This window comes from Zootermopsis nevadensis, unplaced genomic scaffold (assembly GCF_977971745.1).
Source record: "Zootermopsis nevadensis isolate Lab colony 2312 unplaced genomic scaffold, Znev_1.0 Znev_ptg000061l, whole genome shotgun sequence".
Lineage (NCBI taxonomy): Eukaryota > Metazoa > Arthropoda > Insecta > Blattodea > Termopsidae > Zootermopsis > Zootermopsis nevadensis.
Window position 1 is genome coordinate 8,105,166 of NW_028259192.1, and position 11,473 is coordinate 8,116,638.

Consider the following 11,473-nt stretch of genomic DNA (forward strand, 5'->3'; position numbering starts at 1 on the left):
AAGAACGGCGTCTCCACGCGCCTGCCAGCGCCCAAATCGGCGCTAGCTAATCCTTCCCTCGAACAGGTGAACTTGGGCCCTGGGTGGAACCACGTGGTCCGTGGTGGCCGCGTCGTCAAAGCTGCGGCTATGAAGAGCCCCACCCCAACGCCAGCTGGCGCCATTGCACGGACTGAGCGGCAGGCTGTCTCTAAGAGCGGCCGTGCCAAGCCCGCTCGTCCTGTGGTGCCGGTGGCAAATCCCACTGCACCTGTTCCCAACAAGCCCGCACCTGCTCCCAAGAAGACAGACCCCACCCTACCCTAGGGTCAGTCACCGCTCCAGGACATTTCAGATATCCTGGAGACCCTCTCGCCACGGGTCTGCGTTGAGTTGACACGCCGTCTCCTCGCCGCGATCCATTCCCTCCCACCCGGGGGGTCTTGTCCGCGAGCCCTCCTCAAAACCGTTCTCCTCTTCATGGCCGACAATGACTGCACGGCCTAGAGGACACGGTGGTAAAGCCTTGCGGCTGGCTTACTGGAACGCCGACGGTGTTCGCGGCAGGAAACTGGACCTGAAGCAGTTCCTCAGTAACAACGGAGTCGATATTTGCCTCCTGAACGAGACGCACCTCACGTCGGGTTGGGCCTTGAGGTTCGCGAACTACGTTTGCCACCGTACGGACCGCCCAACGCTGGGGGGCGGCACAGCGATCCTTGTCCGCAGGGGCATTGATCATTACCCTGTGCCGGTCTCGGGTCTGCAGCAACTGGAAGCAACCGCCATTCACCTGGTGCTGGCAACCAGGAAAGTCAAGCTCGTGGCGGCATACCTCGCACCCACCCGGCCCTGGATTGAGTCCTACCTGACCGAGTGCTTCAGCGGGGATTTCCCGGTCCTCTTGGCTGGTGACCTCAACGCGAAACACACGGACTGGAATTCTAGGCTGATCTCTGTTAGGGGCAGGCTCCTGCGTGATTACGCCAACAGAAATTCCTGCTTGATCTACGGGCCGGATTCCCCAACCACGGCTCCCTACACACACAACGCCACACCCGACGTCCTTGATATTGTCCTCATCAAGGACTTCGTCCTACCGGTACACCTGACTGTATGCCCCGCACTTAGCTCAGATCACCTGCCCGTCCTCATCGACACCACGTGCCGATCGTCCTTTCACAACCTGCCTGATCGCCCGGACTTCGCGAGAATGGACTGGGCTGCATTCCAGGCTTGCCTCGAAAGCAGACTCCCGGGGAACCCCGAGGTAAACAACGAGGAGGCAATCGACAAGTGCGTCGAGGAGCTGACCAGTGCTATCCTGGAAGCCACAGCAGCGTCCGCTCCCAAGCTTCGACCCCGCGTTGACAGGCGACCGCTTCTGCCCGCTAGTATTCGGGATGAAATACGCCTGAAGAACCGGCTGAGGAGGCGGTGGCAGGTCACGAGGGACCCCGCTCTTAAGACCCAGGTCAACCGGCTCCAGAGGTCGGTGACCTACCGTCTGAACGAGTGGCGAAACGAACTGAAATTGAACTGTCTCAGGGTAGGGTCCAGTGCATTCTATTGTGAACACATTGATGAATCTTTAATTTTTTTTTACAAATTGAGTAACTATGTGACATGTGATTTGATATTCTCACAGCGGGGAAGATGTGCCTGGTGGTCTTCTGGGTTTGACACTGTTTGGTCTTATATCTGGTTATCAGCATTTTGAAGGAGCATCTGAGGATGGAGGTAGTATGTTCCTCCAAAATGTTGGTACGCATCTACAAGTCTGTATGGCATCAGAACTCAGAAGACCACCATGGACAACAATATGAAGTGCTCAAGGGAGACTCTGTATAGCATAGTAGATCACGTAAATTAGAATTGTAGCAAGAAGGTTTAGTTCCATGGTAATGTGTTTATTTTTTATTGAAATCTTGACCATTACTGGATGTTCTGACGGGGTCCTTGTTTTTTTTAGTCTCTCTAAGTATTGATATCATACCACCTTGTTTCTTTCTTCTTTATATATTGCTGTCATAATGCCCTGGTTTGGCACATTCTTTACCAGTATAGCTGTTGTTGCTTATTGAGACTTGCGTTGCTGCACAGTCAAGAAAGCATATTTATGTGTGTGTTTACAGAATATGTTGTTTTCCTATAGGATGCTATGTAGCGTATGCAATTGGTAAAGCATTGGTAATTATAGAAACAAAACAAAACAAAACAAAACTGATAGAAATCCTTGTTAAAACAGGACATCGTATACCCTGCTAGAATTTACTAGGTACGCATCTCAGTCCCCTTTACTGAAATATTTTGATTCATAGAACATAACAATGATTTATTATTGTCCTTTTCTGTCTCCAAACAGGATGCTGTGATGAAGGAACATACACACACACACCACTCATCAATCCTGCTCCTTCTCATGTTAGGTAGTCTCTTGGTGACCACCAGTTTGGCCCTCTTCTGGTATTCCGAGAAAATCTCTTAGTGATCTACAGCAGTGATGTGGTGTATGTTTTAAACCCAGCAGCTATTACTGTGGTAGCTACTGTAGCAGATCTACGGGGAGTGCAGGACATAGCCGTTAACAAAGATGAAATATTTATCTTGGAAGAGGGAAGAAGTCTCGTTAGAGTGGCATACACACCAGAGAATACAGCTTCTTTAGTACAAGGTTGGTAAGTCACCTACATTTATGCATTAGTAAAGTGATAATTTTCTTTCTTATGATTAAAGACTACATAACTTTGATTCACATTTATTACATGATCAGATTATACACTATAATTCAATCAACAAGTTAAGAGTCATCTCCAAACTATGGTCTGTGCTGGACAAGGAATAATTGTTAAAATTTTCTAAGTAAAACAGCTTATAAAAAAATTTGTAATTCCTAAACTTTTTAACATATCTAAATGATTTGAAGATTGGAATGTAGATAAATGTCCAGGGAACATTTGGTACTGTTTACATTGAACATTTAACTGTTTGTTATTATTAGTCAAACATAACCTAATTTCTCTTCAAACCACATAGTTTGTAAACAGGCAGTGCTTTGCTATTAACTGATGCATTGTTTCTAATATATTATTGCCAACTCTACTTTATTATCACTGTTATTCAGTTCAGAACCACTCTGCACAAGTAATTCCTCATGTACTTTGTCTTAGATGCCACCAATCCTTCTGTGGTTTGCCATCATTTTCATGAAATCACTTTATTTTTTATAATGGAACCACTAAATTCCCATGGTATCTGAAGTGTTTAGTTGATAAAATGAATATTCTTTGCCAATAAAAGTTTAAAAAAATCATTGTGCATTAAGTTGCAGTTTTTGTTGCTGATCCCAGGCATTTCTATGAATTTTTGAAATAATATGCAACAATTTGCATTTAGTTAAATGTTGTGTATCACTGGGGCCCAAACATTATTCTGTTTGTAGACTTATTGCAGCAAAGGTTTATAGTTTTCCTGTTGTGAAATTTCATAGTTTGTAGGTTGTATGAAATATGAGATGGTCCCTTCCTTTCAGCATGTCTGTTTTTACTTTCTCTCTTTTAAATACTCTTACTTTCCTAATTATGTTATGTATATTACTGCAAACTGCCAATGCCAGTTTTTTGAATGCTAAGTTATATTCTGGTTTTGCAGAGTTTAATACATAATGTATGGATCTGCCTATTCTGACACTGAGACAGAATCAGCTAAGCATAGTTTTTGTGGAAAGAGCTTTATATTTGTATTTTATATTTGTATTTATATTTGGCACTGTTTCTGTACCAGTGTCAGTGAGATCCTATGCAGATTTTTACATGTTTTCCCTATACGTTACCTCTGACACAGAACTTTTGGGAATGTGGCAAATGCCAGATCCCTGCTGTGGTACAGTATCATTGTTACACTGCAGATCATGTCTGCTGGCTGTTATTATGCTGTCATGGGGAGTAAATTAAAATATGTTATACAAATGCTTTTACCTTGTTTTTCTTATGTTGGAGAAGATGAAAAGGCCATTTTAAAATAGGGTATAGGTTCTTATTTATGATACGTGAGCAACAACTTCTGTTTCTTTCTTAATTTACACTGAATTTGCATGAAGATAAATAATTGAAGCTCCGGACTTGGTGATCTAACTTCTCGTTGATTTCATTAACATCATAGTTTGTATTAATTATGTAGTGAGTGTCAGACGCATTGACATCTCAGAAGGCTTCAATAAGAAGAAAGAAGTATTACACATAACTCCTTACAGATATAGTGGGTGACTATGTTTGATTCTTATGGTTTCACATCACAAAAATTTACAACCCCAGCAATTTAATAAAATTATTTTGATTGTGTGATAGTTAACAAGTGCTAAAGCAAGAAGTTGGAAATTACACAAAAGTATGTTTGACATTGTCATCAATTAAGTGACTGCCTTGTTACTGTTACATGGCATATCTTTGGGTTGTGGTTGGGGAGGATTGCCACTAGATATGGAAAGTAGCTGTAAATACTCTGAATAAACATTCACAGATGGGCAAAAGGAGCTTGGAAGTTGAGTGGGAGGCTAACACCCTTCACCATAAAACACTAACATTGGATCTGGGATTGACAGTTGTGAATGTCATAATGAACCTTTGGGTTCCGTGAAAGGGAATATCTTTGATTAGCTGAGTGACTGCTTCTCAAGGACTGCTCCATGAAATTAGTTCATTACTTAATTAAGATGTGTATTTAATATACAAAATATTGCATGAGTTAGTTCTATACTTATTTTAAAGTGATTGGTCATTAAACTGACATTTTTTTCAATTTTACTGTTGTTTTCAATATTTATGGTGACAGCTGGGATAAAATATAGAATTCTTTGAATCCTAAACTTTTTGTGCTGCTGGCCTGGTGAATACATACAAGTTTAATACTCAAAAGGATCTAAGCTTTATATTAATCTGCAACTAATATTGAACATGACAAGAATGTGAGATATGTCTATATAATGAATATTTTACCTAAAGCAGGAAGAGAAAGCCAAGTACGGAAACATTGCAACTTGCAATTATATAGGCAGAAAAACTGTGATAGGATTGTAAAGAGGCCTATGTTGAGGGTCTTCTGGGAGAGAAGAGTAGAACCTAAGGGAGAGGAAGTAACAGGAGCTTCACATTTTGTACTATTTACCAAATAGCATTAGGTTGACCTTGGGCAGAACATGTAGCATGCACAGAAGACTAGAAATGTGTACAAAATTGTCATTGTAAAACATCAGGTTAAGAGACCACTTTGAGAGGCCAAGATGTAAATTGAGGGGCTGATATTAAAATGGATTGTAAAGAAAAAGCCTGTAAGGATGTGTACTGGATTTAACTAGCTTTTGATATGTCATTGTGACCATGGTAATGAATCTTCATGCTCTATAAAAGTGGGGAATGTCTTGATCAACTAAGCAACTATCAATTTTTGAAAAATGACACTGCACCATTGTATTTGTAAATTTATGATACATTGACTGAAATAATAAGTCTTTTGATATCTTAACTCTCTGTTTGGATAGATTTGAAAAGCCTGTTAATTATAGAAAAGGCAAAACTTTGAAACATTTGTATTATCTTCTGGAAAGCTCTCATAAAGTGCATAACAGCAGCATCAAGTGTCATTAAGCTATGATGTGTTTTATTGTAAAATAGTCATTAAATGTTTCACAAATGAGTGGCTGAGAAAAATGGACCATTGAGACTTCCGCAGTAAAAAAAAAAGAAATGGAAAGAAAGTAGCTGTATTTTGAACAGTGAATTCACTGTCTCTCACATTGTGCTGTTACCTATAGAAATTATGCTTTTAGCAATTACATAAAATTTTATGCTTTCAGAATTTTTGATTTGTGGTTTGCCATATTTGTCAACATATCAGGTCAGGCAAAATCTGCATGTTAATCATGGGTGTGTGGCAGCAGTCCAAAGTATCACATTACTTCTCTCATTGTTATGGTACAGCCATTTTGAAGTTTCTGAAATGAAAAAATACTGGGGAAGTTAAGTCTTTCTGTATGTTTCATGTTCAGAACTACTTGCACTTCAGTGACATTTTGTATTTTGTGTACACCAAAAGTAAATTGCAGGCACATTTAATTTCAGTTTGTATCTGTACTGTGTAAACCCTATGTTATATGAAGTTCAAACCTAACATTTCGGTACGACGTACGTCTCCACCTTGACCCGCAGACCGCAGATCTCGGTAAGGGAACGCACTTTCGCCACGTCGGGGCCCCGTGCTACCAACACAATGAAGTGTGGCGTAAAGGGACGGTCACCGTCCTGGTTCATGGCCCGGCGCGTTGATCGGAGTTGCAGGACACCCTGCACAGCAATGTGCATGACGGCCAACTCCTCGCGTACGTCGGCCTCGGGCATGCGCACGCCCAGGTTTTTAATCACCAGGCGCACGCACCGATCCTCGTGGAGGGAGAATGTGTGAAAACGCACACCCTCGCCCTCACCGAGGGACCGCAGGACCCTGACGGTGGCCCGGAACCCGTCGGCGGTCTCAGGCACAAGAGTCAGGTTTTCCCCCGACTCCGCGCGAATCCTCTGCAGGAAACCGCGTACGTCCTTCACCCCAGAGACGTACACTGGGGTTTTGTTACGGCGCTCCCCCGGAGTGTTTTGTCAACTTGAGCGTGGAAGAAGCGGCGTCAAATGACATGCCAGTGAGCGGCCCGGACAGGTCCCCGGAAGCCCGGGGAGACCTGCGCGCAGGTGCCTCCTCCATCGAAGAAGCGGGTCCCGGCTGGGAGCCGGGTCCCTTGGCTGCGGGCTTCACTGTCCCGCTTGGCTGTTTCAGCGCGGCAGGGTGAGCGGGAGGAGGTCCGCGGGACGACTTCACGTCCCTCACTCCTTTAACCTCTTGCGAGGCCCCGGCTTTAGTGGGGAGCGGTGCCGAGGAATTCACCCCAGCAGTCGCCCCTTTAACCGGTCGCCCGGCCACTACCCCGGTGTACGCCGCGCTGACCTCAGCATAACTGCCGAGTTGCCGGCCACACGAGGTGGCGTGTTCGCCCGTGGAAGCGTTGGTGGAGGTTGCTGTTGCTGCCACCGCCGAGCCATCGGGCCGATGAACTTTTGACGGTGCCGGCAGTGGAGTGGACCCGGCTCCGGACAGTGGCCCGGGCGCCGGGCTCCTAGTTGCGGGTTCCGTCGAACCGCCCGAGTTGGACAAGTCCAACTCGTTGGCCTTCCTCTTGCCAGCGTTGGCTCGAGTAGGCCCTCCGATCACGGCTGTTGATGCTGCTGCTGCTGCTGCTGCTGCCGCCTGCTGTCTCTGGTTTTCCGCTTCGATGGCGTCCAGAACCTGCTTCCGCACGTGCTGGAGCATCTCAGGGAGGTGGGCCTTCAGAAAGGCCAGCTCACCTTCTTCCATACCTCGCCAAGCGCTGAGAAACTCTCCGTGGATAACTATTCGTGAACAACTATTCGTGGACAACTATCCGTGGACAACTCTCTCTCGAATCCTATCCGTGGACAACTACAAGCCTTGGAGCAGAGACTCGTTCAAATAATATTTAAGAATCCAGTCCGTACCGCGAAGAAAACACATCTCTTCACCATTATGGTTAACGCCGTTTAAGGAAATAATATAATTTATTCTGATAATTAATTAACCATTTAGCATTCTCTCTCAATCAACCAAAAAAGCTAACTGAGGGCGGAGTCCTGCGCAAACGCAAGCATCGTCCCTACCTAGGTGACACCATACCTGCGCACAAGGCGTATTGCTGGAAATGGTACACGGTCTTAACTAGAAAACGGAAATTATGCTAACGCTAACGGGGTTTCGTCGTGGCGAGAGCCTCGACCATTAGAACTGGGATCCGTTGCTGCTGATGGGAGGTTATCCCGTCAGGCAAGTTGTCCAAAGGAATTTGGTTGGTTGGATCTCTGAGGTTTGAACCCAGAGAGGGAGGGGCCGTTTCGGCTGAAGGCCTCTTCGGCATGGGGGGAAGATCACTTCAGCTGATGGCATCCATGATCGGGGGGGGGGGGGGTTGCGGGCCGTGCCCCTATTAAGTTATACCCTGGCATTCGCCTTACAACTGAGGAAAAGCACGGAAAACCTCAGTCAGGGTAGCCGATTAGTCTAACCACTCGTTGTGCCGACTTGGCCGTCTTTTAGGGACGACCTCGGCTGGCCTGCTGAACATCGGTCGCCCTCGATTGCCCTTGGGCGACCTCTGGGAGCCCTCGTTCGGCACAAGTGCCTCCCGAGTTGCCGAACTAAGGGGTTCCCCACACCAGCTAACCTCGACTCAAATCTCTCGGTCAGTGCTCTGGTGTGGTCGGCAAAGAACGGGACCCCCAGATCCTCATGTATTTGCCCGTTACTAACGTACCAGGGCGCGTTAGTAACAATGCGAAGACACTTGGATTGCAGAACTTGCAGCTTCCGGACGTGGGTGCGGGCAGCTGACCTCCAGATCGGGCATGCGTAATCCATCATGGGACGGATGAGCTGCTTATAGAGCAGCACACCGTTCCTGATGGACAGGCCACTTCTCCTATCGATGAGCTGGCCTAGCACACCTAATCGTTACGCCGCCTTCTTTTCCAACTGGTTGACGTGCGCCGACCAGGTAAGCCCGGCGTCAAGGGTGACCCCCAGATACCGAGCTGTCTTGGCCCACTCTCTCTCAGATCTAATCAGATGAATTTACAGACCGGGAAGTGAAAGGTGTAGCCTGCCCCGTGCCAATGGGAGCAGGTATGGGAGTGGACCAATGGTAGCACGTGGGCGAGAGTGGGAGAGGGAGAGAAAGGTGAGTTTGTAAGACTTGAGGTTCTCACAGCGGTGAATATGAAGATTTCTGTCTTCTGGGTTATTGCGCTGTGTAGTCTGGTCGATGTTAACCAACGTTTCAGAAGTCATACTGCCTCCGTCATCAGGGCGATGACGGAGGCAGTATGACCTCTGAAACGTTGGTTAACATCGACCAGACAACACAGCGCAATAACCCAGAAGACAGAAATATTCAAAGGTGAGTTTGGTTGTATGGATAAGGGCCCTGAGAAGGGCCGGTTCGTGGTCTGGTTGGTTCCGGCGGCGCACTCTTGCAGGTGTGGCGGTGGGCCAATAGGAGTGCGTGGGCAAATGTGAGAGAAAGGAAAGAGTGAGTGGGGGGGCTCGGGAAGTGTTTGTGGTGGGGAATCGGAAGTTCGGTTTAAATGTCCAAAACGACAAATTTGGACATTTTTTGAAATTTCGAATTCTTAAAAAAATCAAAAAACGTCGGAAATCGTCCAAAACGACAAATTTCGACATTTTTTGAAATTTCTCAAAGGGGTACCCCTTTGAGAAATTTCAAAAAATGTCGAAATTTTAAAAAAATCAAAAAACGTCGGAAATCGTCCAAAACGACAAATTTCGACATTTTTTGAAATTTCTCAAAGGGGTACCCCTATGAGAAATTCCAAAAAATGTCGAAATTTTAAAAAAATCAAAAAACGTCGGAAATCGTCGAAAACGACAAATTTCGACAATTTAAAAAATCAAAAAACGTCAAAAAATCGTCCAAAACGACAAATTTCGACATTTTTTGAAATTTCTCCAAGGGGTACCCCTTTGAGAAATTTCAAAAAATGTCGAAATTTTAAAAAATCAAAAAACGTCGGAAATCGTCCAAAACGACAAATTTCGACATTTTTTGAAATTTCTCAAAGGAGTACCCCTTTGAGAAATTAAAAAAATGTCGAAATTTTAAAAAAATCAAAAAACGTCGGAAATCGTCCAAAACGACAAATTTCGGCAGTTTAAAAAATCAAAAAACGTCAAAAATTCGTCCAAAACGACAAATTTCGACATTTTTTTGAAATTTCTCAAAGGGGTACCCCTTTGAGAAATTTCAAAAAATGTCGTAATTTTAAAAAATTAAAAAACGTCGTAAATCGTCCAAAACGACAAATTTCGACAATTTAAAAAATCAAACAACGTCAAGAAACCTTCCAAAACGACAAATTTCGACATTTTTTTAAATTTCTCAAAGGGGTACCCCATTGAGAAATTTCAAAAAATGTCGAAATTTTAAAAAAATCAAAAAACGTCGGAAATCGTCCAAAACGACAAATGTGACATTTTTTGAAATTTCTCAAAGGGGTACCCCTTTGAGAAATTTCAAAAAATGTCGAAATTTTAAAAAAAACAAAAAACGTCGGAAATCGTCCAAAACAACTAATTTCGACATTTTAAAAAATCAAAAAACGACAAAAAATCGTCCAAAACGACAAATTTCGACATTTTTTGAAATTTCTCAAAGGGGTACCCCTTTGAGAAATTTCAAAAAATGTCGAAATTATAAAAAAATCAAAAAACGTCGGAAATCGTCCAAAACGACAAATTTCGACATTTCGACATTTCTCAAAGGGGTATCCTTTGAGAAATTTCAAAAAATATCGAAATTTTAAAGAAATCAAAAAACGTCGGAAATCGACCAAAACGACAAATTTCGACATCTTTTGAAATTTCTCAAAGCGGTAAACCTTTGAGAAATTTCAAAAAATGTCGAAATTATAAAAAAATCAAAAAACGTCGGATATCGTCCAAAACGACAAATTTCGACATTTCGACATTTCTCAAAGGGGTACCCCTTTGAGAAATTTCAAAAAATATCGAAATTTTAAAGAAATCAAAAAACGTCGGAAATCGTCCAAAACGACATATTTCGACAATTTAAAAAATCAAAAAACGTCAAAAAATCGTCCAAAACGACAAATTTCGACATTTTTTGAAATTTATCAAAGGGATATTTGAGATATTTTAAAAAATGTCGAAATTTTAAAAAAATCAAAAACGTGGGAAACCGTTCAAAACGACAAATTTCGACATTTTTTGAAATATCTCAAAGGGGTTTGTCGTTTTGGACGATTTTTTGACGTTTTTTGATTTTTTAAATTGTCGAAATATGTCGTTTTGGACGATTTCCGACGTTTTTTGATTTCTTTAAAATTTCGATATTTTTTGAAATTTCTCAAAGGGGTACCCCTTTGAGAAATGTCGAAATGTCGAAATTTGTCGTTTTGGACGATATCCGACGTTTTTTGATTTTTTTAAAATTTCAACATTTTTTGAAATTTCTCTAAGGTGTACCCCTTTGAGAAATTCCAAAAAATGTCGAAATTTGTCGTTTTGAACGATTTCCGACGTTTTTTGATTTTTTTAAGATTTCGACATTTTTTGAAATTTCTCAAAGGGGTACCCCTTTGAGAAATTTCAAAAAATGTCGAAATTTGTCGTTTTGGACGATTTCCGACGTTTTTTGATTTTTTTAAAATTTCGACATTTTTTGAAATTTCTCAAAGGGGTACCCGTTTGAGAAATTTTAAAAAATGTCAAAATTTGTCGTTTTGGACAATTTCCGACGTTTTTTGATTTTCTTAAGATTTCGACATTTTTTGAAATTTCTCAAAGGGGTACCCGTTTGAGAAATTTTAAAAAATGTCAAAATTTGTCGTTTTGGACAATTTCC